The sequence below is a fragment of the Dermochelys coriacea genome, chromosome 8 (assembly GCF_009764565.3).
Source record: "Dermochelys coriacea isolate rDerCor1 chromosome 8, rDerCor1.pri.v4, whole genome shotgun sequence".
Lineage (NCBI taxonomy): Eukaryota > Metazoa > Chordata > Testudines > Dermochelyidae > Dermochelys > Dermochelys coriacea.
In genome coordinates, this window is record NC_050075.1 from 59504389 (window position 1) to 59518363 (window position 13975).

The 13975-nt window shown below is 39.2% G+C and overlaps 1 protein-coding gene across 4 annotated transcripts in view; it reads right to left on the reverse strand.

Annotated features, from left to right (window-relative positions):
* Window positions 1–13975, reverse strand: part of BRINP3 (BMP/retinoic acid inducible neural specific 3) — a 298580-nt gene that overhangs the window by 62613 nt on the left and 221992 nt on the right. The window lies entirely within an intron of this gene.

Consider the following 13975-nt stretch of genomic DNA (forward strand, 5'->3'; position numbering starts at 1 on the left):
TCTATCACAGTCTTTCTGTGTCACCTTGGGCAAGTTACTTAGGGCCAGATCTTTAAAAGTATTTAGGTGGTCAAAAAGGCAATAAGTGCCTAGTTGAAAATCCCATTAGGTGCTTATCTGCATCTTTAAACGTCCTTTTAAAAAGCTGTCGCTTGCTCTCTCTTAACTTCAGTTCTCCTTCTGTAAAATGGGGAGAACAGGATTTTCGTACCTCACAAGGATGTTGTAAGGATAAATACATTGAAGACTGAGAGCTACTCAAACATTATAATATAATAATGCAGGCCATACAAGTACCTTAGATAATAAGAAGTCAATGGGATTATTCACGAGTAGTCTGATCCAGATGCTTATTTGTAGAATTTAGACCATCCCTTATTTCCTTTTTAAAAAGGATCTTAATGGTACAAAACATCTTAAATACTGTACTCTTATGTAATTTTGAGCTTTCCCCCTACCACCATGGTTCAATATATTGGTGTCTATTTTCCTCATCTTCCCACTCTTATTTGACAATCCATGTTTTGTCAGATTGGTCCTACACAGAAGTCATAATTATCCCACCATAACTCCTTATCCTGGCAAATTTGGGTCGACCCCAGCTCCAGAACAGAACCCTATTGACTGCAATGGGTCTGCATAGTAGAGTGGTTTGTCTTCATGGAGTAGCTTGCAGGGCTGGGACCTTAGTTACAACCACATCTGGTGTAAAAAATGCCGATCCTATTTTTTGACAGAAAATGGCTTGGTTTTTGAGGAAAATATCTGGTCTTTCTTATGCAGGTTTTTAGCTAAAAAAAAAAAGAAACAGTTTCTTGATATAAAACTGAACACTTTTGTAGAAAACTTCCATTTTTTTTTTTGCTTGTTGGTTAGTTTACCAAACTTTGTTTTGGGGTAGCGTGGGGTGATGGTGAGGAGAGAGGGAAATCTAGACCAGCTCTAGTTATAGGATCACAATCTAGGGCATGGAAATGGACATCAACATTTTGGCATGATGTAGGTTTAAGAATAGAAAATTTTCAGTATTGGATTTTCTTATGCAAACACATTTTCATAACTTTAGAGAACACAAAAAGATAAATTATGGAAAGCAAGTGACAGGCAAATAAGTTTAACTATGCATTGCTTTAAAATATCCCCTTTGGCAGAACTAAAGAATAGAGGCCCTCTCCTCAGCTAGTGTAAATCAGCATCACTCCTCTGACTTCCATGGAGCTATGTTGATTCCACCAGATAAGGATCTGGCCCAGTAGTTCTCCTGTCTACCAGTCCTACACTTTAATCACAGAACTATAATTTGCCTTCCATTACTAGTAAGTATTTGTATTTCTACTTAAGCTTAGTTTCTTACTGCTGAAAAATAGAGAAAACAACATCATCATAATTTCTTTTAAGTTTTCACACTGCTATGATCACTTCTGTAAGAAACATGGTCTATTTGCAGTCCTACAATTTATTTACAAGAGACAAGAAAGTTCTACGCTCAACTTGCAATACAAAATTGCAAAATACAATACCATTTCCAACATGAAAATACATTTGCTTACTTAATTATCACTGCCCTGCACTGTCGCTGTACCCTCTACTATCATGTTAAAGAGCCCTGTATTGTATGAGAGAGAAAAGTAATATGGTTATACAGTGCCTTACCACCCCACCCCAAAATCATCTATTTCAGATATGAGGACAGTCTCACATCATGAACCATTAGAGTGCAATACTGTAATCATCTTGAAATAAACACAATATATCACAGTACCGTGTTAGGTGGCCATACAAGTACCTAGATACACGTAGAACATGATACTAGATTATCAGCTAATGTATAATTCCAGAGTGATATCCTTTCAATAGATAGTCATGCATCCCCACCGAAATGTTATATTACATTCAAATAGTCCATAAATAGAAAATAAAGTTAGAAAGGTTAATCAAAATAGTTTACTTGACCAGCTATAAAAAAATTACTTATACCTGATAGTTTGCAATGCTAACAAGCCATTCATAGTTAGCAGTATATAAACACCTAGACATCACACATATTGTATGCTAGGCAACAATGGGAATAAAATAGTAACAATGGGAACCAGTGTTTCCCTACACAACCTGAATATCACATTCCAACCAACATCCAGAGCCATTTAGCTGGATTTAAAATGTTAGCATCAAAGTGTGGTGTGCTGTTGAATGCACTGATTAGCATTCTACACACAGAGCTAGCAAACACTACAATCACTTTTAATACCACCCCAAAAAAGTTGTGGTTGAACTAAAATCCTCCAGACCATGCTCTCTGATAGGGAATAGGAGAACCCCTCACAGAAAGCACCTGGTCCAAGTTTTGGGATGGGGAAGGGCAATCTTCTCTTGTGAGTTTCCTCTCCCAGTCTGCTTCATGGGGAAGAAGAATGTGTAACAACAAACCAGTGCATTGTTCCTATGAATTATTTAGACTTTGAAGCAGACTGTTCAGATAATGATTTTAAATCACATTGAAAAATCTTTCCACTTATCCCTGGTATTTTGAATGAAAATGCCTAACTATAAATTGCACACTTTTGATTTAAAGAACAGGAGTACTTGTGGCCCCTTAGAGACTAACACATTTATTAGAGCATAAGCTTTCATGGGCTACAGCCCACTTCATCGGATGCATAGACTGGAACATATAGTAAGAATATATATTTATACATACAGAGAAGGTGGAAGTTGCCATACAAACTGTAAGAGGATAATTAATTAAGATGAGGTACTATCAGCAGAAGGAAAAAAAAAACTTTTGTGGTGATAATCAAGATGGCCCATTTAGACAGTTTACAAGAAGGTGTGAGGATACTTAACATGGGGAAATAGATTCAATATGTGTAAATTTGTTAGTCTCTAAGGTGCCACAAGTACTCCTGTTCTTTTTGCGGATACAGATTAACACGGCTGCTACTCTGAAACTTTTGATTTAGTGACTGATGAGCCTGAGTGCTTACTGGAACCTTTCCAGACCGTTTTTCAATTCTACTGTGAGAAGAAACTATGCCAGTGTGAGAGGAGAATCAGGCACAAGGGATTGCTACAGGCGTAACAGACCAGAATCTGGCTCTCTCATGTGATTCCTGTATAGTCTGCTTCCAGTAAAGCTGGAAATGCCATGAGATACTGTTCGTAGAGCTTGGTCCTGCTCTTGCTAACTTCAAGAGGAGCAGAACCGGGTCCTGCAATATATGTCAAATTATTTCTTTTAAAATGTTCTTAGACAAAGTCTAGTAGTAGTCTCCCCTTGATTCCGTAAAGTAACAGACCACAGAGATGTTGTTGGTTGATTAGCTGTGGCCCTTTGGCCAGGGGTATAATTGAATTGGGATCAAGACTCTTGGCCCCTCACAACCCCTAAGGGAAACATCTCAGGTCCTGAAACCAAGGTAGGGTCAGGCCCATATAATAAAACATGAATGGGGGTAGGAGGAAGAGTGTCACTGAGAAACAAAGTAAAATACTGAATCATGTTTAGGTATTTCAGCACCTAATACCATAGAGAAGGTCACATTTTCCCCAGGTCCTTAATCTGTCCTTTCCCATTTATTTAAGCGTGGATTTATCTCAGTGTTCCTTGGAAAAAAAAGACTAAAGCTTCTTGCCTCTTCTGTCTCCTCTTGGATCTGTATTAGAACTGAAATTAATATACATACTATTTATAGTATTGAGATAGGAGGATCTAGGCCCTCCCATAACTGAAGAACCACCCCCTCAGTTAAGGGGGAGGAACCCTAAATCCAGGCTACAACTGATTGCTGGGGAAAACAAACAGTTCAATATCTTCATTAATGATCTGGAGGATGGGGTGGATTGCACTCTCAGCAAGTTTGCAGATTACACTAAACTGGGAGGAGTGGTAGATACACTGGAGGGTAGGGATAGGATACAGAGGGACCTAGACAAATTAGAGGATTGAGCCAAAAGAAAGCTGATGAAGTTCAACAAGGACAAGTGAAGAGTTCTGCACTGAGGATGGAAGAATCCCATGCACTACAACAGACTAGGGACCGAGTGGCTAGGCAGCCGTTCTGCAGAAAAGGACCTAGGGGTTACAGTGGACAAGAAGCTGGATATGAGTCAACAGTGTGCTCTTGTGGCCAAAATGGCTAATGTCATTTTGGGCTGTATAAGTAGGAGCATTGCCAGCAGATCGAGGAACGTGATCATTCCCCTCTATTCTGCATTGGTGAGGCCTCATCTGGACTATTGTGTCAAGTTTGGGACCCCACACTACAAGAAGGATGTGGAAAAATTGGAAAGAGTCCAGCGGAGGGCAACAAAAATGATTAGCGGGAGAGGGTGAGGGAACTGCGATTATTTAGTCTGCAGAAGAGAAAAATGAGTGGGGATTTGATAGCTGCTTTCTGATGGCTGAAAGGGGGTTCCAAAGAGGACAGATCTAGACTGTGCTCAGTGGTACCAGATGACAGAACAAGGAGTAATGGTCTCAAGTTGCAGTGAGGGAGGTTTAGGTTCGATATTAGGAAAAACTTTTTCACTAGGAGGTTGGTGAAGCACTGGAATGGGTTACTTAGGGAGGTGGTGGAATCTCCTTCCTATGAGGTTTTTACGGTCAGACTTGACAAAGCCTTGGCTCGGGTGATTTAGATGGTGATTGGTCCTGCTTTGAGCAGGGGGTTGGACTAGATGACCTCCTGAGGTCCCTTCCAACCCTGATATTCTATGATTCTATGAAAGGAGAAAACAGGAATGGAAGTGAGGTTAAAGGTTGAAAATCAGGAGAAACCAAAACAGAGAGTGCTGGATAGCACCCATCACTTCTCAGAGGAATCTGAGGAGCCAATGGACACTACCCAGAAGAACTCTACCTAGAGACATGAGCAGACAAGGGACATGAAATAGGCCCCACAGTTCCAGAGTACCTCCCACTTCCCTGTCTAGCTTCCTCCTGCTATACTGTCTTGGCCAGTCCTAGGAAGAAGTTGACAGGGAGGTCCTGCGATTTTGAAGGGGCCGCAGAAGGGATATGCAAAAATCAGAAGGTGCCAGGAAGAAATTTGTGTGTGTGTGTGTGAGTGAGAGAGAGAGTATGTAAAACACAATGGGTAGGTACAATATGATAGTTGAATGTGGTGGTTCACAACAAAACAAACCAGAAAAACTCATTTATACTACTTGAGGATTTTTGCTAGATCCTCAAGTGGTATAAATGAGTGCATCTGGGGATCTGGTCCTTCATTAACTTATATTTTGTGTTTTAATATTATATTTCGAGTAGCACTGATATCCATTCTGGAATAGTTTCATTTTACAGCATCAACCCACTTTCTGTAAGTTGTAATGTAACAATACCATAAAGACTTGCTTCTGTTCAGGCTTCGCCTAAGAAGGATAAACTAAGCAGAATTTTTATTTCTTAAAACCAATTTTCAAAAAGAAAAACAACCACCACAAAATGAGTTAAAACAATCTCTCACAAACTGAAAAGGTGTGTTTATTGATCAGTTTTAGAATTTTTTATCAAACAAATGTTTGTTTGTGGTGTAGTTTCATCAGGGGTTCCCCTTTTAAATGACAAATAAAATGGAAGGCAGCCATTCCTACTTTTAACAATTCCTCAATTGTATTGAAAGTTCCTCCCAGCGTATGATCAGACACATGAAGCCACCCTCCATTGCCACCTGTTAAATTTTCAGGCAAGCACCTTTGTGCTTTCTCTCATGCAGTCCCTTACACTTGTTTACAGGTAGTTCCTCCTTGCTGCAAGAATAAGTCATTATCCTCCCACAAACCTTCCTTAAAACTCTCCTCTGCTGTGTTGTCTGCAAAAAAATTGACAATGGCTAGGCCTCTGGTGTGCTGAGACCACTGGCTCTCATGCTGAGTGTCTCTTTGATTTCCTGTGCGCCCTCATCTGTCTTTCTGTATACAACTTTTGATTGTCTTGTACTTAAATTGTAAGCTTTCTGGGGCAGGGACTATCTTTTTGCCCCCCTAAAGTGTCTTGCACAATGGGGTCCTCGTCTAGGACTCCCAAGTGCTACAGTAATGTAAATAAGCTTTGGGTATAGGTTGGTTAGATTTTTTTATTTAAATGAAGAAGAAATTGAAGGGCAGCTGCTTGTAAATAACAATCCACAGTAAATGTAGCTCTGTAGAAAAATGTATTTTTCAATACAATACTTTGTTAAAGTAAAAATGTTAAAGCATCTTGACAGCAATTTCAATGGTCTATTCTGTCACTTTTCAAAACACTGATACATTTTTCTAACAAAATACTTTTAATAAGTAGAGAAGTTGTGAATAAAAATGTACAAAAATGTGTGTAAAGAATGGAATGTACACTTATGTACATTCTTTGTTTTCACTTGATTGACAGTATTATAATTTAAACATTGTCAGTAAAGTCTGTCTCTACCACATGCTGATACTGGCACTTCATCTGTGTCTCACCTCTTGGCTGGTATCAGCTTCTAGTCATGAATTCATGGTGGTACTCATGTTCTACTTGCACAGGCAAGAAGTGCACAGATTTCTTTATCTGGATGATTAGTTCAGCAATGAACATCACTGTGAGGAGGACATTCTGCTCTGGCACCATACAATATTGTGAATTCACTTTGAGATAGGTCAGAGATCATGGCAATCCAGCAGGAATCTCCAGGTAGAACTGGACTTCCGAATTCAATCCTGCCATGTGGTAGTGACATGGTGAACTCCATCCTTGAATAGAGATCCCATGCAGAGGGGCATCATACCGAAAAATTTGGGATCTCTTTGAATGGCAAATATAGGTAATCCTCTGGACATTAAAAGGATTGTGTATGCATCAGTTATGTAGCACCGCAAAAGGTTCTGTTGATTCAAATGGCCATTTCAGCAGCCATGTTTTCTATATCAACACATAACCCAGTATCTTCTCTCTGACATTGCAAACGTGTAATGTTAGGCATGAATGCCAGCACACAATATAATTCTAGTTGCCAATTTGTTAATGGAAAATGAGAAGACACATTGCAGATGCTCTTGTCAAATCAAACAGCCCCTTCATCAGACTGCTACATCTCATCTTCCATCACCATGGGACTCCAGAAATAAACCTACCCTCTGATCTGACCAGAAGACTTTCAATGCATACAGACTTCTGCTCAATGCATCAAAGAAAGGTCACTTTTACAAAGTTGTCTCTTCTATACAGCAAGGTAGGGCGTATCTATATGTGGGTATATCAAAACATCTGCTAGTTAATTCCTGGCAGATGCAGAAGATTCAAAGAATCTGTGATTCCACATTCTGACCAGATTGCTGTGGCTTCTAGAGCCTCATATTTATCCAGGGTGACTCAATTCTCTATCCTGCTGTCTGTCAAATTGAGAATCTACCCTGGAATGATCACTCATGACCAGGCTTCCATGCTCCATCTTAAACTGAGTGTTGTCTCCCCTTGTGGAATGGTTCCTCAGGTGATCTAGTTCCAGAGATATAGTTTTGAATACATCTCCCAAGATTCCTGGTTTTCAATAGCTAAGGCTATTAGCTAAGGCTAATAGCTTGCAATTTTATATGAAAATAAAAGTTTTCATTGTGATACATTCAATTCCCCATTGACCCTCTGGAATGCCCTATCTGTCAGCTTGTTTAGTCTTCATTTGTCTAGGTCTGATTTTAATGTGATTCCCATTTAAGTTTAGTTGAGAGAGACAATTCCTTAAAATAAGTTAAAAATAATTAATAGGATCACAGTGTGCAAATGAGCAGGAGTCAAGTCCAAAAGAGGAAGGTGTTTAAAGCTACTGATGTGACTTCAGGGATTCTCTCTTCTCTAGAGGGATGAAATCCAGAATTGTCTAGGAATGAACTTGCTCCAGCTTATATTCTTGACACCTTTAGACCACAGTTTGTTGGTTGCTGTGAATGTAGGCTTTATTACTTAGGCAAACACCTCTGGGAACTGCAGTCCTTTATTCACAGTAGAGGTGGTGGATGTGGGCAGCAGCAAAGCAGGTCACCCAACCCTGCACTGCCAATATGCCTCAACCCTAACCCGATCAGAATATTCCTCCTCCATGGCCATTTCAGTCCTAAACCTTTTATATCTGTGCTGTCAATAAGAGTATTGTTGACTACCGATACTGTTGTATTTTGTGATTGCAAACTAAGAACTTAAATTGATACCACCCTATCTCTTTACCCAAGCTAAATAAAGCTATTTAAAGTTGCACATTTGAGAACATGGAGGATTTTGAGCACGGAAAGTTGAGGTTAAAGCACGGAACTGAGCTTCAAGAAATCTGGCTCTACCTCAGGTACCTGTGGCCTCAGCAAAGTCCATGATCAAGAGCCGTGATAGAGAATTTCAAAATCCCCAGCAGTGCGGCCTACTCTTCAAATAACAGCGCTGCATGTTAAAACTCTCTTCTGACAAGAAGACCATCGCAATAGAACTCCTTTCCCCATTATAATGCTTTTAATTATAATCAGGGCAATAAATGTTGTAGTTGTCAAACACCAATGGAAGCATCAAATTGAAATTCCAAACCACAAATCTACCAAAATTTTGTGTAAGGGACTGATGTGCAATAGAATTGATATTTCAAATGGCCAAATACTGTAAATGACCAATAAAATGCTGCTCCAGTATTGTCCAGACTCTAGAGATTTAAATAATAATAAAAAATTAATGACCCACTCTGTTCTAACGGCCCACAAAAAACAAAACAGTAAAATGAATATATTATTTGATTTTATGTTCCAATTAATTTTAGTTGTTTGATATACATTAATTCATCTAAAGAAGTAGCAGCAGTGTTACAAGAAATATATATTGTAAAAAAAAAATCATACAAACATATAACCATACGACCTTGGATTGAAATGACTTTGTTTTTTTCCACAGAAAAGGTAGCAGAGGTGAACTTTAAATGGGATTGTGTAAATCATTCAGCCTGTTTCATTACTGTGTAATGAAATAATTTTCTCTTCTTACTCTCTTAAGGCCTACGTACAGGAACCAAACGTGTACTGTGAAAGGGATGGGCCAGACATGAAGCTGGGATTTAGAATAAATGTTAAAAATCATAGGAACAAACTATCTGGTATGACCTGGTCACTTTGTGCTGCTCAGGGGGTGCAAGGTAGCTGGATTCTTGCCAGAAATGGCCAGTGGGGAACTCTCTCCACTAGCAAAAGCCTGTTGGGGCAACTGCTGTGCTGGGAGTTCCTCCCACAACCCTAGTTGAGGAAGAATGTCAGGGGACATGCATATCAGAGTGTCAGTTGAAGGGAAGTGTAGGGTGGGGTACAGTGCACTGGTCCTCCACAAGTATAGGATCTCTTTTGGACTGTATGGAGGTGGTGTAAATTACAGTAGCCCCCATGATGATTTAACTTTCAAATTGATGCAGAATCAGGGAGCTGTTACTGGCTCTCTTAGATCTTCACCCTCCCTTGTATTGACTGCAGCTCAGATGCAGGGGAAGATGTAAGAGAATTAAGCACTTCTGTTAAGAGTAGAGTCTCCTCACCAAATTAGGGACTAATCCTGAGGTATACATGTCACTATCTGTAACATGAGTGCTCTCATGGAAATAGGAGACAGACTTGTTGAAAGTCTCCGGGTAAGGATAAAAGAGGTAAAAAACAAGGGTGATGTCATGGTAGGGGTCTACTACAGACCACCTAACCAGGAAGAAGAGGTGGATGAGGCTTTTTCTAAACAGCTAACAAAATCATTCAGAGCACAGGACTTGGTGGTGATTGGAGACTTCAACTACTCAGACATCTGCTGGGAAAATAACCCAGCAGGGCACAGATTATCCAACAAGTTCTTGGAATGTATTGGAGACTTTTTTTTTATTTCAGAAGGTGGAGACAACTACCAGTGGGAGAGGCTATTCTAGATTTGATTTTGACAAATATGGAGGAACTGGTTGAGAATTTGAAAGTGGAAGGCAGCTGGGGTGAAAGTGATCATGAAATAATAGAGTTCATGATTCTAAGGAATGGTAGGAGGGAGAACAGCAAAATAAAGACAATGGATTTCAAGAAGGCAGACTTTAGCAAACTCAGGGAGCTAGTAGGTAACATCCCATGGGAAGCAAATCTAAGGGGAAAAACAATTGAAGCCAGTTTTCAGTTTTTCAAAGAGACATTATTAAGGGCACAAGAAGAAACTATCCCACTGTGTAGGAAAGATAGAAAGTATGGCAAGAGACCACCCTAGCTTAACCAGGAGATTTTCAATGATTTAAAAATCAAAAAAGAGTTCTACAAAAAGTGAACATTACAAAGGATGAATATAAACAAATAACACAAGCATGTAGGGTTAAAATTAGAAAGGCCAAGGCACAAAACAAGATCAAACTAGCTAGAGACATAAAGGATAACAAAAAAACATTCTACAAATACATTAGAAACAAGAGGAAGACTAAGGACGGGGTAGGCCCGTTACTCAATGAGGGGGGGAAAATAATAAAGAAAATGTGGAAATGGCAGAGATGCTTAATGACTTCTTTGTTTTGGTTTTCACTGAGAAGGTTGTTGGTGACTGGAAGTCTAACATAGTGAATGACAGTGAAAATGAGGTGGGATCAGAAGAGGCTAAAATAGGGAAAGAACAAGTTAAAAATTAAATGGACAAATTAGATGTCTTCAAGTCACCAGGGCCTGATGAAATGCATCCTAGAATACTCAAGGAGCTGACTGAGGAGATATCTGAGCCATTAGTGATTTATCTTTGAGAAGTCATAGAAGATGGGAGAAATTCCAGAAGACTGGAAAAGGATAAATGTAATGTCCATCTATAAAAAGGAAAATAAGGACAACCCAGGGAATTACAGACCAGTCAGCTTAACTTCTGTACCCAGAAAGATAATGGAGCAAATAATTAAGCCATCAATTTGCAAACATTTAGAACATAATAAGGTAATTAGTAACAATGAGCATGGATTTGTCAAAAACAAATCATGTCACACCAACCTGATAGCTTTCTTTGACAGGGAACAAGCCTTGTGGATAGCGGGGGAAGAAATAGATGTGGTATATCTTGACGTCAGTAAAGCTTTTGATACTGTCTCGCATGACCTTCTCATAAATAAACAAGGCAAATGCAGCCTAGATGGAGCTACTATAAGATGGGTGCATAACTGACTGGAAAACCATTTCCAGAGAGTAATTATCAGTGGATCACAGTCATGCTGGAAGGGCATAATGAGTGGGGTCCCACAGGGATCAGTTCTGGTCCAGTTCTGTTCAATATCTTCATCAGTGATTTAGATAATGGCATTCAGAAAACACTTATAAAGTTTGTGGACGATACCAAGCTGGGAGGGATTGCAAGTGCTTTGGAGGATAGGATTAAAATTCAAAATGATCTGGACAAACTGGAGAAATAGTCTGAAGTAAATAGAATGAATTCAATAAGGACAAATGCAAAGTACTCCATTTAGGAAGGAACAATCAGTTGCACACATACAAAATGGGAAATGACTGCCTAGGAAGGAGTATTGCGGAAAGGGATTTGGGCATCATAGTGGATCACAAGCTAAATATGAACCAACTGTGGCAAAAAAAGTGAACATCATTCTGGGATGTATTAACAGGAGTGTTGTAAGCAAGACACAAGAAGTAATTCTTCTGCGTTACTGTGCTCTGATTAGGCCTCAACTGGCGTACTGTGTCCAGTTCTGGGTATCACATTTCAGGAAGTATGTGGACAAATTGGAGAGAGTCCAGAGAAGAGCAACAATGATTAAATGTCTAGAAAATGATTAAAGGTCTAGAAAATATGACCTAGGAGGGAAGATTGAAGAAAAATGGTTTTGTTTAGTCTGGAAAAGAGAAGACAGAGTGGACATAACAGTTTTCAAGTATGTAAAAGGTTGTTACAAGGAGGAGGAAGAAAAAATGTTTTTCTTAACCTCTAAGGATAGGACAAGAAGCAATGGGCTTAAGTTGCAACAAAGGAAGTTTAGGTTGGACATTAGGGAAACTTCCTAACTGTCAGGGTGGTTAAGCACTGGAATAAATTGCCTAAGGAGGTTGTGGAATCTCCATCATTGGAGATGTTTAAGAACAGGTTAGAACTATCAAATTGTCAGGAATGGTCTAGATAATTGGTCCTGCCAAGAGTGCAGGGGACTGAACTAGATGACCTCTCAAGGTCCCTTCCAGTTCTATGATTCCTCTCCCATAGAGTTCATTGACAGTTTAAAGATTCCACCTTAGAATGAAGCATTCAGTACCATGGCCCTCTGTAAACAAAATCCTTCCAAATTTCTTTAGACTGTTTTTTATCATTAAAATAGACTATGATACCATAGCAAAGGAGCTTACTGGTTATGTCACACGCAAACACGAAAAGGTTTGACTCAGAAATTATCTTCAAAGTTTGGATGCTTATCAAAGGTTAGGAAAACTCTCACATCTTTCTCCTATCTCTCATCTTTCACACAAACCACTGGTCAGATCCTTTTCACTCCTCTCTACCACCATCTTATATTTCTCTGTCCTGCTGCTCTTCTCCAACCTCCAAATCTCACTGTAATGCCAAAGATATTCCCCTACTGCCCCTCCTTAACTCTCTGTAAGGAAGGTGGCTGCATACCAAACTGTGCTAGGCCAAATATTCCTTTGTTTTGTGTTTGTCGGACACTAGATAAAGGACTTTGTTGCACTGGAAGGGGCTGAGGTCTTTCTAACATGACTTGGCCATAGGGCAAGTCATATCTATAATAGGAATAGGCTGAAGAGTGTGGTGAAGAAGTTGAGGCAGAGCTGCTGTAATCCTACACTATGGCATGAGTGGGTGCTCCTACTCTCGCTGTTGCAGATTTTTTGGCTGGCTGCTTTCTTTAAAAAGTGTGTATGTCCTTAATCACTGTCTAGACTTTTCTATGATGAACTGTAATTCTTCTGATCCAATGGAATGACCCAGTACTCTTTGAAAATGACCAACCCATCAGAAGTTTGTGGACCAGCTACCTGAAAAAACAGATTATAGGCAAGATAGAGGGAGTGTTTATCCAAATTATTTGAACCTTTTAAAACACAGATTTTGAAGTTTTGGTGTTGCTTGAGCCAAATTTCAATTCTCCAGCCCATTTACCCAACATTTATATGTGTCACATTATGGCTGTTTTAGGGTGTCTGGAAGCTTTCTGATGAAACAATTTTTTTCTTGGAAAAATGCAATTTCTATATAATAGTTTCTGTGGACAACTTCAATTGGATATCTTCTTGTATTCATTTTTCTATTATGAAAAACAAAACATTTTTGTTTCATATTGGTTCAACCTGAATCATATATTTTAGTCTGAGCTGAATTGAGACATTTCATTTCAAGTTAGTTTGACATTAAACTGCCTCTGTCTAAACAGTGTAGTTTTTCAGAGGAGTTATAGTTCCAGTTCCAAATGCCCCACCCATTCTTCCCTATGAGCTGGGCATCTTGGCCAGACTACATCTCTCATAATGCATTGAAGTTTCCTTCTGACTGGCAGTGTGGTGTACCATGAGAGTCACATGGTTGCAGCTGCATCATGGGATATGTAATTTATACAGGGAGCCTGAGCCATAGGAGAGAATGTGGAGGGAGAGGTAGCATGGACAACAAGAATTGAAAATCCCAGGAGGCACTGCAAATCTTAGTCAGATGCTGTTTAAAGTAGCACTCACTCAGCACAGTATGTCTCGACTCAGTTCAATAATCCAAAATTAAATGTTTTGTTTGGGAATGTGTGTTTAATTTTGATGGGCAATATAAAAAATGAAATGCTTCAACACTTCCAAATCAGATTTTTTAAAGAACTCTTCATTCTATGACAAATCTGTCTTGACTTTTTTGTCCTCATTTGGAATGAAAACAAATGTGAAAATATCAGAATTTACCATGGGACGGAAATTCTGTTTTTGTTGGGATTTTTTGTTTGTTTGTTTGTTTCTTTTAAATATCATTTTCATAAAGCTGCAGACTAACATAGTGCTT